This window comes from Temnothorax americanus, unplaced genomic scaffold, assembly GCF_048541705.1.
Source record: "Temnothorax americanus isolate GAGA-0224 unplaced genomic scaffold, ASM4854170v1 Scaffold126, whole genome shotgun sequence".
NCBI classification, from domain to species: Eukaryota; Metazoa; Arthropoda; class Insecta; order Hymenoptera; family Formicidae; genus Temnothorax; species Temnothorax americanus.
In genome coordinates this window covers 50861-57657 of record NW_027509260.1, presented here as the reverse complement: position 1 = coordinate 57657, position 6797 = coordinate 50861, and positions in this window count along the sequence as shown.

Here is a 6797-nt window from a genome sequence, read left to right as displayed (position 1 = left end):
TGTGTGGTATGTTCGATATTCATTTTTATCGGTGATTTGTCGATTTTATATAATAAGTATATCCTTCATCTTTGCATGCATACACCCGCTTTTTCCTGGAATTGATCAAAATTGAAAATTGATACATATAAGTCATATAAAACGTAGTAATTTACATGAAAGTCAACAAATCCGGATTTGTATTGAACAAAAGTGCAGTTCGATGCAACGTGTTGCATACATTGCGGGCATCGAGCTCACCTATTTTTGCTCCGAGAGATTTCGTGCGTCAAGCAAGGGATTGATGTCGGGATCATTAATTGCAATGATTTTTTTCAATATATATGAGATAACATCGTTATCAGGATGGCGTAACACTATGCAGAAAAGTCACAAATGACACGAATTATACTAGACTATGCAGAACTATGGATCGATGTAACGGAGTAGTTATGATTCGCGAGTCGCGCCGCTTTTATGCATTTCAAAATTCCTCGAAAGAAATCAATGTCTCAATTTCATGATCAATAACACCGAGTATATATAGTGTCACGATCGACACTATATAAATTGACAATATAGTAGTACATTGGCGATTTTGACGATAGTGAACAAATAATATAAATTTACCTTATATCTCGACGAGAACATATTTATACCAAATAATTTTAGCCGAAAATGACTCGGATTTTGATATACTTCTGGAGTCGGTGCGCAACAAAAACTTAACAAAAATCCATGAAATCAGTTAAAAAAGAAACAAACGAGGAAAAAGGCTAAAACCATGTAGTGTTTTTCTATCATTTTTTATATGTTATTTATGATTGCCGAAATATATATACCATAAATATTTAATAAAAATAAAAATAAGTCGCTCGGGCGGCGCGGCGCACGTTTCGTTAAGATCTCGCGCGCTTTCTCGTCTTAGTAATCAAAACTGTAAAATTGTCAGTATTAATAATGGCTATAATTCCAATAGGGAAGATTTCAAATTAACGAGTGCTTCTTAAATCGTCTTTCTGTCGTTTGCGGTTGCCAAGATATAGTAGTAGTAGTAGTAGTAGTAGTAGTAAGCGGGGGGTTCTACTTGAGCCCCTAATGGCACCTAGATCCTAAGATTCTTTGTACCTCCCGCTCTTATACTTTGCTAGGTGTTTTGGGGCCAGCCCTTAGCCTAGTACCAGGTTTATCAGGTCTGTCACCCTAGCACTTTTCCAAAATCCTAGTGTCTTTAGGTACTTTAGTCCTAAGCTTTTGGGGGTCTTAATTAATTGCTTATGATGGCACCGTTTCTGCGCACGAGCCCCACTCGTGCGGCGAGGCGCAGTCTAAAATATACTGGTGGAAAAAATTCCCGTGTTCAGGTGGACTCGAACCCGGTACCTCGGGGTTATGAGTCTGGCGCTTTCCCACTAGACCACACTGCGCCCCTGCCAAGATATAAGCGTTTAATAAAAATAGAAAATCGTCAAAGAATTAGGTGCTCGCGTGATTATGGTCTTAAAATAATCCTGAGACATTGTACTTTAAGAAAATATCACGATTCGAATTTAGTGCTAGCTGCAAAAGGTTGAAATCAATTAATTAACTCACGGAGCGCGCGCGCAGCACTCTTCAATTCGTTACTGCATCGTCAAGGAATTAGGTGCCCGCGTGTTTTTTGGTCCCAAAATAATCCTAAGACATTGTACTTTAAGAAAATATTACAATTCGAATTTAGTGCTAGCTGCAAAGGGTTGAAATCAATTAATTGACTCATGAAGCGCGCACGCAGCGCTCTAAAGTTCCTTACAGAATCGTCAAAGAATTAGGTGCTCACGTGATTATGGTCTTAAAATAATCCTGAGATATTGTACTTTAAGAAAATATTACAATTCGAATTTAGTGCTAGCTGTATAGCGTTGAAATTAATTAATTTATCCATGGAGCGCGCGCGCAGCGCTCTAAAGTTTCTTACAGAATCGTCAAAGAATTAGGTGCTCGCGTGATTATGGTCTTAAAATAATCCTGAGACATTGTACTTTAAGAAAATATCACGATTTGAATTTAGTGCTAGCTGTATAGCGTTGAAATTAATTAGTTTATCCGCGAAGCGCGCGCTGTATTGATTAATTAATTAATTTCAACACTAAGCTGCTAACACTAAATTCGAATCGTGATATTCTTTTAAAGTACAATGTCTGAGAATTATTTTAATACTATAATCATGCGAGCAACTAATTCGTAGACGATCAGATGACGGAACTTAGTGCTCAGCGCAAACGGCTGGTCTAAGTTAATTATTGTAATTGTTTTACTGTTACCAATGAACTCAGATTTGGGAAATATATGTTTTCGATCATTTTAGTAACGAATATATTCATGCAGCAATCTTTTTAAGTGTTAGTGTCGACCGCGACGGTTCTGTGTTCAATATATAATGGTATATTTAAATAAATGTTATAATCTGTCAACATTTTATCGTTTTTTTAGAGCACTTAATTAGCACTTAATTAGCACTAAATTATAGTGTACTTATCTTCTCTGTAGGACCATTTTCTGATATGGGGGGGTCCAGCTTTATGGCAAGCTGGACCCCTCCATTTTTTACGCGATTTCCTGCTAAACGGTTCGAGCACCAAAATTCGGACTAGGGACTTAATTAGCACCTAAATAGCACTAAATTTTTGACCTAGTGCGAACTTGATTTGCGCTGGTGGGGGGTCCAGCTTAATAGAGGTGATCTAGATCAAGGTCAAGAATCTAGGTCAATGTACAGCTCATGACAAAAGTGTCCCGCCGCCCGCCGCTCAAGTAGGTCAAGGCCATGTGTCGCTGGCTTGGCGCGAGAAAGTCTTTCCTATCGTTTATCGCAAATATCTAGGCAACCACCGAATTGAGATGATTCAAAATGGACTGTTTACTTTATACCCTGCACTACTGGAATATCTCGATTTTGTTACTAACAATTACGTCCTTCCATTTATTTAACATGATAAGGGCGCGCGTGCCGTAAAGATCGGGCGCCAAATGATTTCTGACTTCTCGACTGACTTTCATAAAACGCGCATATCTCGGCAACCGTAAATGATAGAAAGATGATTAAAAAAAGACTTTGTACTTTTGGTACTTTGCCCTATTGGTATTACTCAATTGTATTACTCGCAATTATGTACTTTCGTTTATTAAAGCAATGAAGCGCGAGCTGGCCAAAAGAATCGCGCACCTCGCCGCCGCGCATTCATTATTTTCATTAAACGTTATATCTCGGCGGCGCAATCGTAAAAGACAAAAAGATTATTCAAAAAGCACTTTTTAGATCGTGCTCTACTCTATTAGAATTGCTCACTTTTATTATTGCCAATTATTTATTTCCGTTTATATTAAGACGAGAAATATATATAAGTGCGCAAAATCTTAAGGATTCTTGGCCGCCAAGCCAAGCGACGCAATTTTTTATTTTCATTAAACGTTTATATCTCGGCAACCGCAAACGATAGTAATATATACCTTTTTCTCTTTGTCTAACACTATGCTGTAGCATTTTAAAACTTTTTATAGCGTCTAATTACATCTGGAGAGAGAATAAGCATTAAAGGATAACAATGTTAAAATAAACGTATTTCTCGAGATATGTCCTGTGTTGTTTGTTGTTCATCGCATTTTAGAGCTTTGATGACTCTTTCATCGCGCACCGCCCGATAGCACTCATGGCCATCTTTTTCTTGTTGGCTAACATTATGCAACATCGCATTCTAAAACTTTTTATCGTCTAATACACGGAGAGAATTTTTTGTTATATTTTATCCTTAAATTCACTATAAACTTGGGACAACTTGGCAACCAAGGAATTTTTGAAATATACAAAAAACATTTTACAAACAACGTGATAAAAATTACCAAGCAGATTGGTAAATTTTGAAAAATTATTAAAATTTTCTAGATATATTTTAGTAAAATTAATCAAACATATTTTATATTTTAATGCAATAGATATTAATACTTTTTATTATAGATATTAATCAGAATAGCTCGCATAAAATTCTTGGTGGATACATGTCGTCCCACAACTAATACCATCATAATTTCAGGGTAAATTCTAAGAGAAAATTCTCTCCGTGTATTGTTCGAGAGAGTATACTTCGCATTCCAGTCAGAAATAATCCTTCGAAAAGACGTCGTTTCGATGTCGACGAAAACAAAGGTCGAAAATTTTCGAAATTTTTATTGATTTCGATGAATTTTTGGTTCCAATTTTGATTGATTTTCGACGTCGAAATAGGATTTTACATCGATTTTCCAAACCGATATTGAAAACTTGTAATTTAATTGATTTTATGCCTTCTTATGTGAAACATAAGAGAATAGTAACGTCGACGTTAATTCGAGGTCGATTCATATCAAAACGATCTCGAAGTTGGAAAATAAATTATTGTAAAGTAATATGTATGTATATGTCAATAATATATATATATATATATATATATATATATATATATATATATATATATATTGTGACGTTGCGGCCCGCCGCTTCGTGGCAGCGCCCCGTCGCCGTCACAAGGCGCGGAAATTTGCGCCCAGGGACGATCCAGAGAGGCGACGACGAGATCTCCAGAGGCCAAAAATTGATGGCTGTTTTCCAGCAAGGTGACACAGTGCGACACTGTGCGACACACTCGAACACTATGTGTATGAGTGTTTGTTGCATGGAACGCAAAACTCGACCATTGTGGACACATTTATATTTTCGCAAGGATTTTTCACTAGAATAATTTTAAAGCAGTAAATAAGTTATGTTTAATGTGAAAGCAGTAAAAAGGTTATGTTTAAACAAATAAAATAAATAAAAAACTAGTGCTGATATAAAAGGTGAATGTTACAATAACAATTCACATGGATAGTATTAAAAAATAGTAGTTTTACTCAAATATACGATGAAATGTTAATGATCATTTTTCTGCAAACGAGGTAATTTGTTTGATACAATCCTACGGGTATATGTATATAGTGAGTACAGCCGAACATACTCTATAATTTATCAGTTTTCTAGATTATAATAGTATGATATTCTTGTTTTATAGATGGACAACGATGATAAAATTATTTGTCAACTTGCTGAAACATATTTTAGCAGCAGTAGCAGTTCAACAGCCAGTGCTATGAGTGAATCAAGCAGTACAGAAGATAGCGCGAGTTCATCTAGTGGTGATGGTGAAGAAGACGACGACTTATTGTTATTCCCACTAATGCTTTACTTGACAAGTGGACAAAGGAGACACCGCATTCAAAATTATCTTCAGATTATTGATTCTTGGACTAATAAGGAATATAAACAACATTTACGACTAAATCGGTGTACTGCATCAAAATTAATTGGTAATATATATATACATTGTGCATTAGTGTTTCATTCTACACCTACAATGGTATTATACAATAATAACACTTTCTTTTCAGATGAATTGGAGTTATCCAATTTTATACCTTCACATTCTTTTGGAGTCAAACCTATTTCTGCAAAGTTAAGTTTTTTACTATTTTTATGGTATATCGCAAATACAGAACCATTGCGAACCATGTCAGACAGATTTGATGTATCCATTTCTTCTGTATTTCGAGTTCTATGGCGAGTAGTAACTTGGCTTTTAACAAAATTTGATTCAGTGATCAAATGGCCACAGGGCCTTGAAGCTGTAGTTGTAAATGAACAATTTTCGTCGAAGAAAGGTATTCCGAAAGTCTTAGCGATATATGGAACACATATCCGAATAGAAAAGCCTCTAGACCGTGCACGAGAGTATTGCAATCGAAAAAAATATTTCTCAATCTCTTTGCAAGCAGTTGCAGATGCAGATATGCGGTTTATCAATGTGTATTGTGGTGACCCCGGTTCTTTTTATGATGCTCGAATTCTCAGAAGATCTGAGCTATATCATGAAGCATCTACGAATCAAGAAATATTATTCCCCGATAAGATGTTTTTGTTAGGCGATTCGGCATATCCGTCATTACCTTGGCTTGTTCCACCATTTCGAGACAATGGACATTTAACGCCTCAACAAGTAGAGTTCAACTATATTCATTCTTCAACGCAAATTTTCACTGAATATCGCGATTTACCTTTTGTCGTTAACACTGTAGTTGCAGCATGTATATTACACAATTACTGTATTGAGAAAAATGATACATACGATTTTCCAGAAGTTTTAAATGATTGTACCAGTGGAATTACTAATGATATTGAACAAGAAGAAATAGATAATAGAACAGCTGGGATGGATCGTAGAACTGAATTATTTTATGAATTGTTTCCTAACTGTTTATGAATACCGACTAACAATGATTTTATTCTTTTTATTATTTGCTACTTTTTGAAATTCTGTGGTTAAGTAAAAAAGAAGTTTTATTCTTATAAAAATATAATTAATTTTGCTATAAACTCGATGGACTACTTGATACGAGTATCAAGTAGTCCAAAAGTATTTTTGAGCTGATCAGCCAATGTGTGTGTGTGTGTGTGTGTGTGTGTGTGTGCGCGCGCGCGCGCGCGTGTGCGTGAGTAAACTAATTTACTACTTATGTATTTTTTATTACGCGTATTAAACAATCAGTGTAATCTATGATGTAGGCCATGATATTATGTAACAAGTGAATGTATGCCTGTATACAATTTAATACATTTATTTTTTTCCTCAAAGAACGCTTATTTAGTTATAATATTAAAATAATACCAAAACAATCACATTTATGTTGCTATATCATATATATATATATATATATATATATATATATATATATATATGATATAGCAACATAAATGTGATTGTTTTGGTATT